Raw genomic sequence first — 20,132 nt, forward strand, 5'->3', positions numbered from 1 at the left:
TTAATATTTATTTTAAAATTATGAAAGTACTATTTTTATATTGTTTTGAGTATATTCCAAAATTTCCATGGTTCATGTACAATAATAAAAAAAATAATACATGACATCGGGTTATGATGCGGAGATGAGAAAACAGATTGTCACCTACTGGAAAAAGATATCTGTAGAAGATTTCCATAAATTCGATATTAATCAATCTGGCCTGGTAATATGATTGATACACTATGATGTTGATGAGTCTCGCATCCTCAAATGAAAAAGAATATGGTTAGGAAGATATAATCTTTGCAGTTGATCCTTATATATATATTTAACTTTCTTGTGGACACGATAACTGCTGTAATTTTGCGCCAATCACTTTCAAATTGTTTCATAAAAATAACTAGACCCAAAATCTTGATTGAATTCGTTAACGGCCAAAATCGGACCATGGGGATGGAAATGGAGGGGGGCTTTTTCGAAAAAAATAAAATGTCCCTATAACTTTCTTATTAAGTAAAATATTGAATTCGTTTAACGTTCTTACTATTTTTTGGATAAGGATCTAAAACTTATCTAAGTAATGTTTTTTATATCACCAACTGTTAGCCCAGGGAGTGGAAAACATTGGGTTTCAAAGACAAAAAAAAGATTATACCTCCCTTAATGAGCGCAGGATCGAATCGGTTTAAAGTGGTCGTTAGTCCTCTAAACATTACCTAAAACTTTTGTCTGAAACAATTTTCGATATTACCAACCCTAATAAAAGAAAGCATTAATTGGAATTACAAAATAATCTTTTTGTTGGTGTGGCACAGGTATTTCTAACCATCTAGTGAAAGACTAATAGTTCGAGACTCGGTAAAGCCAGTTATATTTTTACGCTAATAATTTTTCGGTTGTATCCCAGGTCATCATTCTCTTATTAAGTTCACATATTATTCGTCAAAGTTTAAAAATCGTAAACACAGTTTAGATGCGCAATATTTTTACCTGGGATGTTACCTGGGAATAGTGTCGGTACTGCTAACCAAAATATAATGGACACAGAATATTGTTAGTAGCAAGAAACCAGTTGCGATCCAGTAATCCATCCGCACCCTGCCGGTCTACTAAAATATCGAATTCATTTAGAGTTCCTACAATTCTTTGAATAAGGGCCTAAAACGTATCTAAGTAAAGGTTTTTGATATCACCAACCTTGACCCAGAGAGTGGAAAAATGGGGTTTCAAACACAAAAAAAATTAGTCCTTAATAGGCATAGTATCGAATTGGTTTAAAGAGGTGGTTAGTCCTCTTAACATTACCTAAAACGTTTGTTCGTAACAATTTTTGATATGAACAACTCTTACGGTACGGGTTGACGAAAATGTTGCTGGAATTGCAGTAAGATGGGGCTTGTTGTATGCTAAACATGTGAAACTTTTTTCACTTGCAACCACTGTTGTATTGAGTAAATTTGAAGTTTTTCTTAACTTTAAGGTGGAAATCTTTTTTATATCCTACTTAGCATCAATGAAATCTACCTCCGCCTTCCGGCGTGCCAAAAGAGATTTTTTTTGGTTAGAAGTACCGATACTATTCCCAGGTAACATCCCGAGTAAAAATATTGCGCATCTAAACTTTGTTTATGCTTTTTAAACTTTGACGAATAATATGTGAACTTAATAAGAGAAATGTGACCGTGGACACAACCGAAGAATTGTTAGTGTTAAAATATGACTGGTTCAGACGAGTCTCCAACTAGTCTTTCACGGGATGGTTATAAATACCTGCGCCACGCCAACAAAAATTATTTTGTAATATCAATTAATGCTTTCTTTTATTATTGTATTTTGCTGATTTAAATCTTCATATACTAGATTCACCTTTTTCATACATTTATTTTTAAGCATTAATATGGAGTTTAACCACTTCTGTTTTCTTTTATTAATTTTGTAATTTGTGATGCAAATCTCATTAACTTTCCTTGAGCTTTTCTTATAAATTCTTATGAAGGTTTTATCTCAGTTGTGGAATACTCACTCTTAACGTTATCTATGTTACGTATAATTTTACACACTAATTATCGATTTGAATTCTTTGTTTATAAAAAAAAAGATAAATCCGCCGAATATCAATTGCAAAGATTATATCTTCCAATCCACATTATCTTTTTCATCTGCAGATGCACGACTCGTCAATATCATAGTGTATCAGATCTACACTCCTTAAAATTAATTAAATTATGCGCGCGTTTTAAGATATTATAATCATATAGAATATAATAAAAATTATTAAGCAATTAACGATTGCAGAAAAAAAGCAAAAAGAGAAAAGATAGAAGAAACCTTTCTCGGTTTATCAATTTATACATATATAAAGTTGCATATTTTCAATTATTATCCATTTACTGGTATGTGTTGTTATTACGATGTAATACATGTTTGTTAATACATGATTGTATTACATGTACGTCTTTTTTATTATAATGGCCTGACTTGGTTGACATATTAATTTTCCCATCTAAAAATATATCCTTAATGTTTTTGCCGATTTAACCATCCTTTGCCATCATTGCCTGTAATTGAATTAATTTATAATATTCAATCAATTAATGCAATAAAAAGAACAGATAAAATAAAACCAGTAATACATTTATTTATTGCTCAACGGAAGTACTTTTAAAATAAAATTAAACAACGATTAATAATAATTATAAAGCTAGTTCATGACAACCAATATTGAAAACACGTGGTTCGAATTCGGCTGTTGGTCAATTTTGGTAGTCACAGATCAATAGGAGACTTGGCAACATAGTACAGCTGTTCACCAGCTGTGTGCACACCAGATGACGTCCTCCCTATAATACACACAAACACACACAAAACCCTTTAACCCTCTTCTCTCATTCATTGCATACTGTCTTTACTTTATATATTTAAACTTAAAATGAACTTCTTTTTGTTTGTGATATCTATAAAAAAAAAAATTATACATATGTTTTTGTGAAAAGTTTTTTATTAGAATTTCTTCTATTATGACAAACAGTTCGTACTGAAACACTTAATAAAATTTTCGAAAAATTATTAAAAAAAAATCACAATTTAAAACATATAAAATTCGTGTTAAATGTCTATGGATTATTTTTGCTTACCTTCATACATATGAAGTAGATTCTGAAGGTCTATAATTCATTGGAATATTATGCACTCCACAAAGTTTTAAGAATGGGTGAAGAGTTTCATTTTTTAAATGAAAATCTTCATTTTTAAGCTTTCAGCTTTCAATCTTCAGTTTTTTAAGCCCGAGTGTGTTTTTAGTCGGGTGTTCGGTATTCGGAGGAAAGGTGATTCGTTGCAGCACATATATGTAAACTGGTTAATGCAGAATTGTTGATCAGATTTCCTAAAAGATTGCAGGCGGGTTGGGCCTACTACCATGATAGGTACTTACATCCTATGTTTTTTTGGTCTCTTGTTTTTTATTACATAAAAATGTAATGAAAACAAAGAGGTTTCCATTTGAAAAAAATTAACTAACCGAAATATTTGAAAAAGTGCGAAAATTTAAAAAATGGTAATACTGTATTTTTAATGTAGGGAAAAATCTAGGAGAGCTCTCTATTTAATGTTTCTCATAAATACTTATAATTTCTAAAATTCCAATGGTGGTCATCTTGAGTTGATCACTCGGTATATAAATAACAACAAAATATTCATGACGTTAATGTTATATTCGTACTAGCTGCAGGGCATACCTACGGGGCACGTCTTCACAGCTAGAACCTCTGGGCGGGTTGCCCTGGCAGGCGGCATCTCGGAATGGAATTAGGTATCCAAAATTTACCTTTTGTGTAAAAAATTTTTTTGAATGATGAAAATTGATATAACGAAAGTTAAATTAGAAATTTAACTCTAGAAATTGATACTAACGAATCGGGATTTTCCGCTTGTGATCAGTACATTCTGGTGCCTACATTATGGTTATAGTTCATTATTAACAATCATATAAATAAATAAAAAAAATATACAAAAATCTTTTAAAACCCCACTCCTAAATTAAACGCTCTAAAAGGTAAAAAATAATTTAGGATAGTATCTCAGAATGGATTTGACAACAAGCTTTGATGATAATATGTAAGATAATGTGAAATTCATAGCTTCAAATTAACAATTTCATGTATTTGCCAATATTTTCTTATGCGTGTTTGCACCTCACTATTTAGGTCAACATCACGCATAAGAAAAAATCGGCAAAAACATCAAATTTTTAATTTGAAGCTATGACTTTCACATTATCTTATATATCATCAAAGCTTGTTGTCAAATCCATTCTGAGATACCGTCCTAAAATTATGTTTTACATTTTAGTGCGTTTAATTTAAGAGTAGTATTTTAAACATTTTTTTACATATTTTTTATTTTCTACTTTTTAGTGCATCTAATATAAGAGGGGATGCTAAAAAGTTTTTATATTTTCTTCTTTTTATTCTTCATAGGTTTATACTTTACAGCTGCGACAGCGCAAAGGGTTTGAGCGTATTTAGAAAAAAATCGGATCGGCACTTTTTATGTGGGTGAGTGCAATCAAAACATAGGGGTAAATGATCTAATTTACCGATAATCTAGATCCGGTAGATCAAGAGTGTACCCGATGCATTAAACAGTTAGCGCTCGACCTGCTGATACATACGCCGTTTGATTCGCGACGAGCGGTTGCCGAGATATTATGGTGGCAACCCATCCTCTCCAATTTCCAAACGGCATCCCGGGGTCACTTGAAAATATTATCCTCTGGCTACCACTGGAAGCGAATAAGATGTCGTTGAAGGGAGTCGAAAGAATTTTTCAGAGCGCTAGGACCGACCCCTTTTCGAGATATTTGGGATTTTCGTTCGAAAATTCGGATCCGGTTAAAAAGTATTAAAGTATCCCAAAACTTCGATATATATATATCGATATTTATATATACGGCATATCGATATATAATGATATAACATGTATACACCCGACCACCGCTAGACATGTACTAGCGAATCGGGATTTTCCGCTAGTGATCGGTACATTCCGGTGCTAAGCTAAGGGGGATGCACACACAGACATACATACAAATGCCGTTTATTAGGGTAGGATTAGAACTTAAGTAGAACCCACCGGGTTGGTCTAGTGGTGAACGCGTCTTCCAAAATCAGCTGATTTGGAAGTCCAGAGTTCCAGTGTTCAAGTCCTAGTAAAGTCAGTTATTTTTACACGGATTTGAGTACTGGATCTTGGATACCGGTGTTCTTTGGTGGTTGGGTTTAAATTGAGACTGTACAAGACTACACTTCATTTACACTCTTACATATCATCCTCTGAAGTATTATCTGAACGGTAATTACCGGAGGCTAAACAGGAAAAATAAAAACTTAAGTAGAAATATATCAACCGTATGTAATAAAAATTGAATGAATCTTGTATTTTTTATCAAAATTCTTTACACTTTATTTTAGAAACTAATTTGAAATCTATTTACATTGTAATTTTAAACCAAACATTAGCCTTATGAAGTTTTCAGCATGGAGCTAAATCGGCTTCCTTCATAGATGCTTACGTAGTGTGTGAATGAAATTTAGGGAAAAGTCAAAATTTTATTTCTTTATTTCATTCAATTTGACAATCTCATCAAGAGAATTATGAATCGAACCTCCCATTTCCATTTGCCTCGTGAGTCCGTTTTACAACCCTGTCCGCTCAGCTTCTTAGGAGGTTTTGAGAATCTGATCTTTCTAGTGTTAATGATATAAAATTCCCTAGTACTAAGTTCTAGGATGCATAGAAGTTCTGCCCGAATTAAAAAAAAACAAAATAGCCTGTCGTTTTGTCATTAAGTTTTTAATGGAATATCATCTGCAATTAAACATTCTATTTTAACATAATTAATTCATCAAAATTAGATGAAAGTTTTAATGTTCGATTTATGCTGTAGATTAATTGGCGATGTTATGAGTATTTTTTTATGTTAGCAAAGCCAAGATATTTTTGGAGAAAACAAAGTGTTCAGATAGAATATATTTTGTTACTTTATTAATAAAATTTGTTTTTTTTTATCTTTAATGGATACTTTCCCTGAATAAGCAGTGCCAGAAGATTTTCGACTTCTATTACAGTAAATTTTACTCCTGCAGTGGATGCAATAAATATAAAATTTTTAGGAACATGGATTCTGTTATGAAATCTAGTCTAATTTTTTTTTTTTAGTGAAATATTATTCTGGTAGATAATGTGGGTAAACCTTACATTTTGAGTCAAAGTTAGAAATATTCTTGTAACTTATGGTTGAAATAATATATACACTTTGCCCACCTCATTTTTTATAACAATAAAAATTCTGTCATTAAACAATCAAAATTTGTCAAATGAATATGACTGAATATTAGGAATACTTAAAAACTTAGTACATTTTTACTTAGCCCAATATAATCTCAACACAAAAACGGTGAGAAACCGGAGACATACGAGATCTGTAAATAAAATTATGAAACTGGTTCAGAAAAACCTTTTATTTACAATCCGATTATACATGGACTCTGTTACCTTCGAAATAGTTGCCTTCGGAAGCCACACAACGCTTCAAACGGTTTTCCCACCCTTCATAGCAGTGTTATAACTCAGAAACCGGAATATCCTTCACATGGTCGGTTAATTTTTTAAAATGTTTTCTACTGCTCCAAAATGGTGTCCTTTGAGGTGGGTTTTAAAGTCGAGAACAGGAAAAAGTCGCAGGGACTGAAGTCTGGTGAATAAGGTGGTTGAAGAACTACAGGAATGTTTCTCTTGCCAAATGCTCTTTAATTGAGAGTGCAGTGTGACAAGGTGCATTGTCATGATGCAGCAACCAGTTGTCTATGATGGATGGTCTCACGCGGGCAACTCTTTTCCGCGGTCTCAGTGATTTTCAGTGAATTTCTCAGTGAACATATTGATTTACAGTCTAATATGTTGGCAAAAACTCCTTGTGGACAATGCCATTACTATCGAAGAAACCAATTATTATGGTTTTAATTTTTGATTTGCTCATTTTTACTTTTTTGGGACGTGGTGAGTTTGAAGTGTACCACTCCTTGCTCTTGGGGTTTGTTTCTGGGTCGTACACAAATACCCAAGATTCATCACAAGTAATAACATTTTTTAGAAAATCAGGATCAGTTTTAATTCGCTCTAGAAGATCACGGCACACTTCCACCCTGTTGTTTTTTCTGTTCAACAGTGAGGTTTTTTGGGACCAATTTTGCACAAACTTTTTTCGTGTCCAATTCGTTTGTCAAAATTTTATGAACTGTATTACGGTTCAAAATCAATTGCTCTGCAATCATTCTGAGAATTAATCATTGGTCGTACCGTATCAAGTTTCTGATTCACTCAACATTGTTATCACTTTGTGACGTTAACAGTCTTCCAGAGCGTGGATAGTCCGCAACTGATTCCCGCCCATCTAAAAATGCTTTAAACCACCAAAAAACGTGAGCTCGTGACAGAGCGTCATCTTCATACGCCCTTTTCAATTTTATAAAAGTTTCAGTAGCAGAGTTTAACATAAAATTTGACTGCACAACGTTGCTCATAATTAATATCACTCATTTTTGTAACTCACAACAAAAACTCGTTTCACGAAAAGTTGTTTACGTCCACTTAGCAACAATAGATTAAAAATATTAATGGTTAATATAAATCAGCTGTTCATATAACCATATGTTTACTAGTAACTTTACAGTGTTGCCACTTTGGCTGCCAAAAAACTAGTCTCATTACTTTATTTACGGACCTCATAAGTCAGCTGATTAAAGCAAGCTTAAGAAGAGGAGTATCAGTCGGCCGACAAATTACTATTTTTAAACCAACAAAATTCTTCATACTATAACACAAAAGTAACTACTGAATTGACTAATGATCTTTTCATTTCAGCGATTTTTATTAGACATCACTCATTTGATCTGGATAGTTTTCTTATTGACATTATTTATTTTGATTATTACCAGCTAAAATTTTAAGGAAATTTTTTCTGTTAATTTAAAATATTTTTATACAAATAAATTTGTTTCCCGAACGTGAACATCTAAGTTGACATGTAATTATAGGTTTACAATCTGCTACCTTATCTTATATATTATTATAATAAGATTCTTTTGAACAAAATGTAATTTCTCATATCTGAAAGTTTCATTAATTTATACCTTATTAAATAAAAGTATTATGATTTTATTAAAAACTTCTTTGCCTGTGAGCATTACCAGGAATTCTGTTTTGTGTCGGGTGACTGTATAAAGTTCTAACCTGACTTTTACCTAATTTTTGGGATATAATGCATGTGAATGGATTATATCCGGCTTTATCTATTAAGTATCTCATTCGAAAAAATCTGATGTGGTTACCAAATGACTTCCTTGTACGCCTATTAAATTACATATAACATTTTTAAAAGTACATACAATTTTATTTCACTAATAACTATTGATTTTTTTCATATTTTTTTATTGTTATTATTGAATTACTATTTATTGTAAAAGTTTTTTACAATCACAGGTTAATAATTATTAATAAATCAATATATTTAAATAAAAAAAAAATAAAAAAAGGAGATGATGTCGGATTCGAACCGATGTGCCTTCCCCTTGTAAGATCCAAATATTTCATTAATTAAAATTTTATTTTTCTATAACTCTGGAACTAATGAAAATAAGTACCACTTATGATATATAGTTGAAAAGATCTCAATGCATGTATTATTGCAGTTAAGAAAAAGTCCAAAATCAAACATTTTGGATTTTGGGGTTTTTTTGGACACTTTTAGTCAAGTCTATTACAATCAAAAGGAGAGGCGCACAATTAGATGTTACATTAGTCTTAAATCAAAAATTTTAAGATCCTACGGCTAATCATTTTTGAGTTAAGCGAAATACATACGTACGTACAGACGTCACGCCGAAACTAGTCAAAATGGATTCAGTGATGGTCAAAATGGATATTTCTGTAGAAATCTGAAAACCCAAATTTTTCACGATTACACTACTTTCTTTTCTTGGTACAAGGAAGTAAAAATGAGTTAACGAATGGCTTTTTTTAAAGCCATCGGATAAGAGATAGAACCAAAATAAATAAGACCAGGTAACACACAAATGAGCCAATAAACCACATAAATATCGTAATCGGAGTATTTTTAAACGTCTTAGAGTAAGCTGTGGGATAAATTCCGAAGAATCCAGTCAAGAGAAAATGATCAAAGTTAAAGGAAAAGAATGATAAATGAGAGAGGATGCTGTCATAAGGATCGTGGAAGGGAAGAAATAACTGGATATAAAGAAGACTTCAACGCTTACTGGAGAGAATGTGTATTTATCCTGTTCAGAATGGGAAGATAGCCTTTTTACTGAACAGCGATTTGCGTTGACTAGCTGAAATATATGCTGCTACAAATAGATAGCAAAAGTTAAAGTTTCCTTAACGAAAATTTTCACTAGTCCACAGAGGAGAATCGAAGATTTGACTGAACTAGGCACCATTCATCTAAAATTCCACTAGACAGTATTCTGACTTTTAAATTACAATTTTATGGGTATTCTCCCTTTGCTCTTTTTTCGTATACCGTTGGGTGCTCTTATTTCACTCTAATAAATTCAGTATAGAAATTTGTTGAGTAAAGGATATCAAACTGAAAATTATAACAATCCTATTTTGCCCTCACCTCAAGTTGTATCTTTTCTGCTTAAGAGGTTGTTATTGTTCTATTTTCTATAACAAGCTAGACCTGCATAATACAGAGATACATTGTATGTATACAATGTACAGTAATAAATCGCGAGTATCTTGTCTGTAATCTCTTAGGATTTTAGGTTTTTTAAAAAAAAATATTCGGTGTCTTTTGCTTCGCTTGTACCGACACTTACATACAGTGTCAAATTCGTGTACGAATTTCGAATTTCATCGACCCACATAATTTTTAACATCCTTCTTTAAAACCATGTTTCAAAGCACTTTATTTTTCTCTTTTGTGTTTTTTTACTTTCACGCGGTGGATGTTACACCTGCTATGGGAGTTTTAGATTTTTTAATAAGCTCAGATTTTTACTTTCTTGTACGAAGTAAAGGAAGTACTGTAATCGCAAAAAATTTTGGTTTTCAGATTTCAACGGAAATATCCATTTTGACCATCCCTGAAACCAGTTTCTCTAGTTTCGGTGTGACGTCTGTACGCACGTACGTATGTATCTCGTATAACTCAAAAACGATTAGCTATAGGATGTTGAAAATTTGGATTTAGTACTGTTGTAACATCTAGTTGTGCACCTCTCCTTTTGATTGCAATCGACTGAACCAAAAGTCTCCAAATTTCCCAAAATCAAAAACAAAATTGGTTTTTGGACTTTTCAACTGCAGTAATAAGCCCTCATTGAAAGCTTTTCAACGATATATCATAAGTGGTACTTATTTTAATTAGTTCTAGAGTTATAGCCAAATAAAATTTTAATTAATGAAATATTTGATCTTAAAAGAGCACATCGGTTCGAATCAGGCTTCATCTCATTTTTTTTTTAAATTTAAATACATTGATTTATTAATAATTATTAACCTCTGTAAAGAAATTTACCTTGTAAAGATATTTACGATAAATAATAATTCAGTAATAACAGTAAAAAAAAGAAAAAATATCAGAAGTTATTAATGAAATAAAATTTTATGTACTTTTCATTTAAAAAAATGTGTGTATGTAATTTAGTAGGCGTACAGAAAAGTCATGTGGTGTCCACATCAGATTTTTGTATTTCTCGACGTTTTTGAGGTCCCAAGGCTTCAATAAATAAAAAAAAATATCCTTTAAAAATAGTGTACGTATGGGTGTAATTGTTTATATTGATCATTAATAACTTCAAAAATCATTTAAAATGAATAAATGTAGGATTAGTTTTATTAAAAAATTTAACTTCTGAGCAATTAATTAAACATAATATTCTAAAATCTACAAAAACAATAATATTCTAAAAAAATAATATAAAAACATAATATTCTAAAAATGTACTAAAATTTGTTTGAAAACAATTTTAAAGGCCATTTCCAAGCTATTTAAAATTCTGATAAATAGTTTTTTTTTTATACAAAAGATTTTATAATATTTTTCTTTAATTATTATAAAATATAAAAAAATTAAGTAGATGATTTAGTGGAAAGTTTTACCTTGGTAGAACATAATAAAAGAAAATAAACACTCCATTCTTCTACTTTAAAATTGGGTCGGGAAAGATCACAAAACTTTGTTGTTAGCTTTTATTTTTTTAATTTTACTAATTTTTGACTTTCTTAACTATTAATTTGGAACTTATTGTCATTTTCCTTTTCTTAGAACGTAGCGCTTCAAGAGTGGGAATAGTTTTCAATTCATAGAAAAGGAGGAGAAAGTAATTCAATAAAATGTAAACTATATACACATACAATTTAGGATTTAATATTATAGTATTAACTCTTAAACAATTAAGCATTTAGTCCTATATAAATTAACTATTAGCATAATACTAATTTACTATTAGTTTAGAGGCTTATGAGACGTAACTGTTATATAATAAGCGTAATGAAACTATTGTCTATGGGGCCGTTCAAGTATTATGTAAGTATCTTAGGGAAAAGACGGTTCGCGCTTTGCTTACTTTTTCTGAGAACGGGTGGGGACTACTCAGGTGATTACATAAGATAAAACGCAAAAAAGAAAGCAATAAGAAAAAAAAATCAACAAAATTCTTTATCAATAAATATTTGATACATATGTCTATAATATAAATTGTTTAATTACGTTTAGAACATCTCAGGAACTTTGTAAAACACATCTGGAATTTTTTACAACTATTTGGTTATTGTAGTTTTTTGAAACGTTTAAAATAATTTAGCAGTTTTTGTAATAATACTATATCGTCAAACTTAAAGTTTATGTACTTATTTCTCAAAATTAATCAGCAATTACATTTTTATTTCCGTGCACGAAGCAATGGAAATATTGTGATCGCGAAAACTGTTGGTTTTCAGATTTCAACGGAAATATTCATTTTGACCATCCCTGAATCCATTTTAACTAGTTTCGGTGTGATGTCTATACGTGCGGATGTATCCCGCATAACTCAAAAACGATTAGCCGTAGGATGTTAAAATTTTGGATTAGGACTGTTGCAACATCTAGTTACGCACCTCTCCCTTTGATTACAATCGACTAAACCAAAAGTGTCTAGAAAAGCTCAAAATCGGATTTTTTTTTGATTTTGGACTTTTTCTTAACTGCAATAATAAGCCCTCACTGAGAGATTTACAACATGATTTATTTTCATGGGTTTCAGAGTTATAACCGAATGAAATCTTTTTGGATCTTATAAAGGGAAGGCTTTATAAAGGGAAGAACAACGGTTCGAATCAGCCTTCATATCCTTTTTTTTTAACTTTTTTTAATCTAAATATATTGATTTTTTAATAACTATTAACCTCTGACTGTAAAAAAAGAAAAAAATACAATAAATAATAATTCAATAGTAACAATAAAAAAATTTTTAAATATCAGAAGTTATTAATTAAATAAAATTTTATGTACTTTCATTTAAAAAAAAAAGTGTAATAGACGTACAAGGAAGTCATGTGGAGTGCACATCAGATTTTAGGTACATCTCATATGAAAGCTACCTATTGTAATAGGTAACATGATTCGACTTCGGGAAAATTTCGACATATCTTCGCGTTTCACATCCCCCAGACCCCAAAACCACCGTCACTTCAAAAGTTTATACATACATATATATATATATTTAACTTTCTTGTGGACACGATAACTGTCGTAATTTTGCACCAATCACTTTCAAATTGATACGTAAAATATAGCAACCCAAAATCTCGATCGAATTTATTAATGGGAAAAATCAGACCATGGGGGCTTTTTCGAAAAAAACAAAATATTGCTATAACTTTCTTATTAAGTCAAATATCGAATTCGTTTAAGGTTCCTACTGTTCTTTGGATAAGGGCCTAAAACATATCTAAATAAGGTTTTTTGATATCACTAACCATTGGCCGAGAGGGTGAAAAAATGGGCTTTTGAAGACAAAAAAAAAATCGTACCTTTTTTAATAGGCACAGTATGGAATCGGTTTAAAGTGTAGTTAGTCCTCTAAACAGTATATAAAATGTTTGCCTTTAAAAAGTTTTGATATGATCAACCATTACGGCAAGCGATGACCAAAATATTGTTGGAATTGTAAGATGTCATATACTAAACATGTGAAACTTTTTTCATAAGCAACCATTGTCGTATTGAGTAAATTTAAAGTTTTTCTTAACTTTAGGTGGAAGTATTTTTTATCTCCTACTAAGCACTGGTGAAATCTACCTCTGCATTCCGGCGTGCGGAAAGGAAAATTCTAAATATTACCCTTGATAAATATTACTTCTAAGTAATAATGCATACTGTTGAATTTTATATTACAGCATTCTAGTAAAAGCATATCGCATAAGTAAATGAATTGGGGGCTGTTTTAAATTTTGTGATTTGTACCATAGTTTTAAGATTTTCTTTTAATAAATTCATAGATTCATAGGATGCTAAATCCATAGCGACCTATTTAACGGATAATTTTTAGTTTATAGTTAAATAAAAATAACAACTAAGTGCAGAAAATTCATGTAAACAGTAGGAGAGCTATATGGTATCTGCTTGTATTTTCTTAAAAGCGGGTGTTAAACTTATCAAATAGGTAAGTACCCTTGAATGACCTTTAGTCAACTTAATGTTGTTGAATAAGTTTGGTCAACGTTATTATTTACGGTGCGTCCTCTTGAAAATGTATGTATTAATAAAATAATCCATTTTATTAATAGTTAAATTATTAAAATTAACTAATCGAATGATTTTATAAGTTTGTCGAATAAAATATATTTAATTTTAAAATTAATCTAGTAAATATTAATTATATAAAATTTACTAAAAATTCTTACCGATTTTATTAGAGGGGTAAATATTTTTAGTCGGTACTGATATTATATAGTACAATAAGAGGTAAAGTTTGATATTTTCAGAACGGTTAATACGGTGAGTGGTGATTTTTCACATGTCCACAGCAGACTCTGTTAAGTCCCCCCTCCCACTGGCTCTCTCTTCACCTCCTCGGCACTGAGTAGTGTACCGCGGTACGGTCCTCTCTTCTCATCCCTCATCAGACAGCAAGTCAGAGACAGGCATGAACCGAACACTGTCAAATTTCCCTACCTAGGAGAAAAACTTTCTAACAAGAAAAAACCTCCACCGTCCCGGTTTCTCGCTGATACCTCCCACAACCCCCTCCACTAATCGCTCTCTCTACTTTGCTTTGGAACACATTTTAAATGCATTAATCAATAACGGCACGTCATGAGCAAATGTTTCTTCATTAGAGATTGCGACGACAGAACCAGTACTAGCAGCGATAGGAACCTCACCTCTTCCATATTCCAAGTTTACATCGAGTTGATGTTGCTTTAGAATAAAAGAGAAATACAAGGTGAAGGAATACGGCCTAAGGAAATACCTTTCTAACTGATGTATGCAATATTTACTTAATAATAATCATAAAGAAAGAAAACATTTTTCTCATTATAACTTCTGATAAAGACATATAAATTAAATTTTATATTAACTCGTTGAAAAATCTTCTTTATTAATATTAATTAAAATTTCAAAATTACTCTTCGCTCTAATTTATGTGATTTTATTTTTCAAATGTCTTTCTCCAACACTGGAAACGATTTTGTTTGATTTTATTGGTATTTGAATTAAAATTTAACAATTTTTATCCTCCCTAAGTGATAAATTTAGAAATTATTATTAGGTACCATTTTTACCTTACTTATTTTCTTATTTATTTTGTTTATTACCTTAAATGTCGATTAGAAGAAACAGTTACTAAATAAATAAAAAAATATACTGAACCTTCTTTTTGCAGGTATGGATTTGCTGCTTTTAACGAACTGATAAGATTTATAAAAAGATTTTGCCTCGAATAACGGCATATTTAGAAGGTAAATCTTTTTAAAAAAATGTCTTATCAAACATTAAAAAGTTAATAGAACTCTTATATTTAAAGGGGTTTTTACATTATCCTTACCCTTCTTATAATGGTACAACATTAATCCCACGCTGATAAAACGTTAATCTTTTAAGAAAAATAATAGCAAAGAATTAATTTAATAAATTATAAAATTTATAGAATTTAAATTTTTTGTAATGAGTTCACTATTTACGAATTTTCTTCTTTTTCAAAATTTGTTTACTAATAGATGATATTAATGATTTAGCAAAACAGACAGATAAAAATGTTCATGGAACCAACTATCCTTTAATAAATATCTCATTTTCTTCATAAATCCTTGTCCAATTTGGTTTACAGAACCAATCATCATCTTGATGCACAAGCAATCTCACCAAATTTCATAATTTTAATATTTATCGGTCCTGTAATGTAAGGCAAAATAATCGAAAATGCAACCTTCACATACGAAGATTTTACATTTAAATTTTAGTATTTTGGACTAAGAGGACTTTAAAACATCGGCAATGCAAATATCTCCGTGGTGCAAGTGGTAGCGTCTAGTCCTTTCAACCAGAAGTTCTGGGTTCGGGAATCCTGGTCCGACAAGGCATTTTCATATGCTATAAGATTGTCATTTCATTTCATCCTCTGAAGCAATACGTAACGAGGGCTCCTGGAAAGTAAAAAAAAGCTTACATAGTTCTTTCAAAGGAGTTGTGAGAAAAAGAATCCAAAAATTATTTTAATTAACAAAATTTAAGGGATTAAGTTGAAATAAGATTTAAAAGGCGTATTAAAACCGAAAGAGCTGGAAGCTATAAACCTGACAAGTTTTTGGATCGGGATAAATTATTTTATTATGTACAGAAGTACGTCTTTGAAATGCATGGTGAACTAAGTTAAGGTCTGCAAATATAATTTTATGAGTAATAAAATAAACTTTCACGTTGTACTCGTACATAAATTTAAAAATTTCATAGGAAATTAACAAATTACGATAACTACGAAATGACTTGCATGTGTTGTGTTCTTTTTGAACATATCTCTAATATGATAAATGGTTTTTTGTAGTAGTTGAACGTAACATTTTTTATTTTGAATAATATGATTGGTTTTTCACAATAATTTTGGATTTAATTTCCGTATTTTTTATCTTTTTTTTTTACGAAGAAAATCTATCGTTGATATCTATTTAATTAAACGGTGTTAAGTGTCGGCCCGCGTATAGGCACTGTGGAACTGCAGCACCCCCTATTTTCACTTTATATTATTGATAAAATTTAATATGAGTCCTTTTTTCTTTAATTCTTGTACAATATATAATCCTTAAGCTTTATGACACTAGCCATAATCCAGTTTATGAAAAAGATACAAAAATCTTTGTATGGAACTGTGCGCTTCACTGTTCCAGAGGCATGTTGTTTGGCTGTTGTGCGCATGAGCACATAGGAAGCTGTATATGAGGCTGAGAGAGATAGAGAGCATTGTCGCTCACGCAGTGCCGACCCTGGCGTGCTGGTGGAACGTAGTTTTCTTTTTACTCCGCGTGTGTATGGAACGTTCCTTGTTCGTTCCCTTTTCTAGTTTAGTCGGTGGAAGGAATATGAAAGTGATTGAGTTGTTTTTTCAGTAGTATCAGATGGCGGAAAGCAAGGGTTTTTTGATCGCCAAATCTGTCCAAAAACACACTGGAAGGGTGAAAGAGAAGGTAATTAGTAAAAATTAATTATGTATTTGTTTCTGTGTACATAGACATTTTAATTAAGCACCGTTGGACTATAGTGTTTTTAAGCGGACTTTTTATTAAGTTATTTTCTAATAATACTAAAAAATATTATCTGTGTTGACATTTTATTATTTATTCGGTTAAACCGCATACGGTTTTTAAGCACGATATGCTTAAAAACCGTGTACCATATTATTGAATGTGAATACAGTATAAAATTAAATTATTATCCTGCTTCCAGCTATTCTATTTGATTCATTTTTCTTCGGTTTCTTTTATTTTACAGAAAACTTTAATCATGGGCTTGATAACGCCCATAAAAAAATTTTCTGGAGCAGCACCCCTAAAAATTTTAGCTACGAGCCGCCACTGATGGTCTTGTAAGGTGTAGCACGATAATACATAAATAAATTATGCTTATCATTAATTCATCCTTATATTAAAAAAGCTTTAAATATTCTTTAATAATGTCTGAGAAAATAAATTAAAAAAAAAAGTTGATATGTTTTAGTTTTATACGAAATAAAAAAAATAGAAAAACAAAGAATTATCAATGGATATAAAAAAAAATCATTTTATAAACGTGTATATCTTGTATTAATTTTTATTTTGAAAGCATTACATATATTTATTAACCATTTGCTTATTCGGTTTCCTACTGTGGGAGTACATGTTCTATTGATTTAGATGAACTCGTTGCCATAAATCAATTGAATACATGCAGTTTAATATTTCAGGTGCGGTTACGTTATATTTATTCAGATGTCATCAAAGATTAATGCTTTTTACTCTTACTAATGTTTCTTTAAAATAACAATTAATAAAAAATTTAATGACTGTTACAGTTATTTTTATATTAAGTTACATTTTTGTCATAATTGTAATCTGGTGGCTTTTTAATCAGTGAAACCTAGAATTTTTTATCGGCTAAAACCAATTGAAAATGCAAGTTATTAAGCTTGTATCAGATGGCTATAGAATTTGTTTTTTTATTATTGTTTTTCAATGGAATAAAAATGGTTATTTAAATTATTATTTTTTTTTAATAATTAATAAGCTGATGGAAAGTTTAATGAGTTTTAATATCCCTCCCCTTCTGGGGTGTATTCATTATTAGTTTCAGGAACATTTTAATAAATAATCATAAAATATATTTTATAGTAACTTTTGTATTTGAGGGCATTTTATAATGTTTATCTGATGGGGTAAGGAGATATTGAGGGGGAGATAGATTGACGAAAAATGTCACATATTCATAAATTTTAACTTTCAAAATAATAATAATACCATCCTTAAATACCAGTGGGAATACAAAGATGCGTATGAACATCTTTTACAAAAAAAATTCGAAAAGTTTACTACGGCCTAAATATTGACTAATTTCAAAACAATAAGAAATCGAGTATTATAGTTATTTATTTGGTTTTTCACAATAAAAATGTTCTTCGCTCTTTTTATTTCCTTATACAAAGAAAAGGAAGTATTGTGATGGCGAAAAATTTCGGATTTCAGATTTCAACGGAAATATCCATTTTGACCATCCCTGGTCCATTTTCACTAGTTTCGGCGTGACGTCCAAAAAATTTGGATTTTGGACTTTTTTTAACTATACTAAAAGGTCCTCATTGAGAGCTTTTCAACGATAAGTGGTACTTATTTTTATTGGTTCCAGTGTTATAGCCAAATAAAAGTTTAATTAATCAGATATTTGGATCTTACAAGAAGGCATATCGGTTCGAATCCGACTTCATTTCCTTTTTTTTAACTTTTTTTAATTTATTTAAATATATTGATTTATTAATAATTATTAACCTCAATTGTAAAAAAATCGTACAATAAATAATAATTCAATGATAACAGTAAAAAAAAAGTATGAAAAAATATTAGAAGTTAGTAATGAAATAAAATTTTATGTACTTTTAATTTTAAAAAAATGTGTGTGTGTAATTTGATAGGTGTTCAAGGAAGTAATGTGGTGTCCACATTAGATTTTTTTATAGAATTATATTTAGTAAAGATCGATTGTAAGTTAACTGGGGGAGCGGGGCATATAAACCTCTTTAATACCGTGACGTTTTACCAAAATAAAAAGCAATAAGAGTTTATTACTGGTTCCCAATACAAAAACATGTACTTAAAACGAGTGTTTCAAAAATTGTGATAATTAATTTTTTGTTAATTGAGAGGTTAGGGGAATTAGAGTGCCATGGGGAAGAGGTGGATCTCAAGATTACTTTTTATTTGATTGTTCTGTGGTAGTGGAACGTGTATTGAGTACGAATCGAGCTTGTATAACATTTTGTAAAATTTTTATTGTGATTCTCGAGGATCAAATAGTCTTGCTCCAAATTTAAACGATTGGCGTTACTAAAGATCTACTTAATGTTATTATCCTTTACTGGAACTGAAAGAACCAGTTTGTATTTTCATGGCTCTTTTTGAATGATATTCTTGTATTGAAAATTAACTATTCATTAATATAGCATTAACCGTATTATTAAAAGAGTTTGAAAAGAGGGTGAAATTATGGAAGGTAGGTGGGAATCACGTCCATATATGAACGTAGTACTCGTGTATGTATATATATATATGTTTTTTTTTAAATTTTACGTACTTCAGTAATAATATTTTTCTGAATTAAGCGTAATTATTTTATTTTATATCATAGAGGTAGGATAACTTTTTAAATACTTCAAAAAATTACATGTTTTTCATAGACACTTTCCAAAAATATCAACATTTATAAGATGTTTTTCAGCCACTTATTTTTATACATTATGTCAGATTAATTGCTATAGGACTCAACGAATCATTACACTACTCTTTCTACTTTCTTGTACGAAGTAAAGAAAGTATTATGATCACGAAAAATTTCGGTTTTCAGATTTCAACGGAAATACTCATTTTTACCATTCTTCAATCCATTTTGATTAGTTTCGGCGCAACGTTTATACAAACGTATATATGTATGTGTGTATGTATGTATGTATACGTACGTATTATTTCGCATAACTCAAAAACGATTAGCCGTAGGATGTTGAAATTTTGGAATTAGGACTGCTGTAACACCTAGTTATACACCTCCCTTTTTGATTGCAATCGACTGAACAAAAAGAGTCCAAAAAAATTCCAAAATACAAGATATTTGGATTTTTACTTAACTGCGATAATAAGCCCTCATTAAGAGCTTTTCAGCGATATATATGATGTTGTACTTATTTTCATCGGTTCCAGAGTTATTACCAAATAAAATTTTAATTAATCAAATATTTGGATCTTACAAGGAAAATGTACATCGGTTCAAATCCGATTTCATTTCCTTTTTTTAATTCATAATTTAAATATATTGCTTTATTAATAATTATTAATCTCTGTAAAAA

The 20,132-nt window shown here is 30.4% G+C and overlaps 1 protein-coding gene across 2 annotated transcripts in view; it reads left to right on the top strand.

Moving 5' to 3' along the window:
• The window catches only part of nvy (CBFA2/RUNX1 partner transcriptional co-repressor nervy), a 508,624-nt gene that overhangs the window by 17,690 nt on the left and 470,802 nt on the right, over nucleotides 1–20,132 (top strand). The window contains exon 1 of one of the 2 annotated variants that reach the window (XM_075360683.1): nucleotides 16,537–16,734. The exons of the other annotated variant lie outside the window; for it this stretch is intronic. The gene's annotated coding sequence lies outside the window, so the exon portion shown is untranslated. Of the gene's footprint in view, nucleotides 1–16,536; nucleotides 16,735–20,132 lie in introns of those variants that run through there. 2 annotated transcript variants of the gene reach the window in all.

This window comes from Lycorma delicatula, chromosome 1 (assembly GCF_047948215.1).
Source record: "Lycorma delicatula isolate Av1 chromosome 1, ASM4794821v1, whole genome shotgun sequence".
Taxonomy (NCBI): domain Eukaryota; kingdom Metazoa; phylum Arthropoda; class Insecta; order Hemiptera; family Fulgoridae; genus Lycorma; species Lycorma delicatula.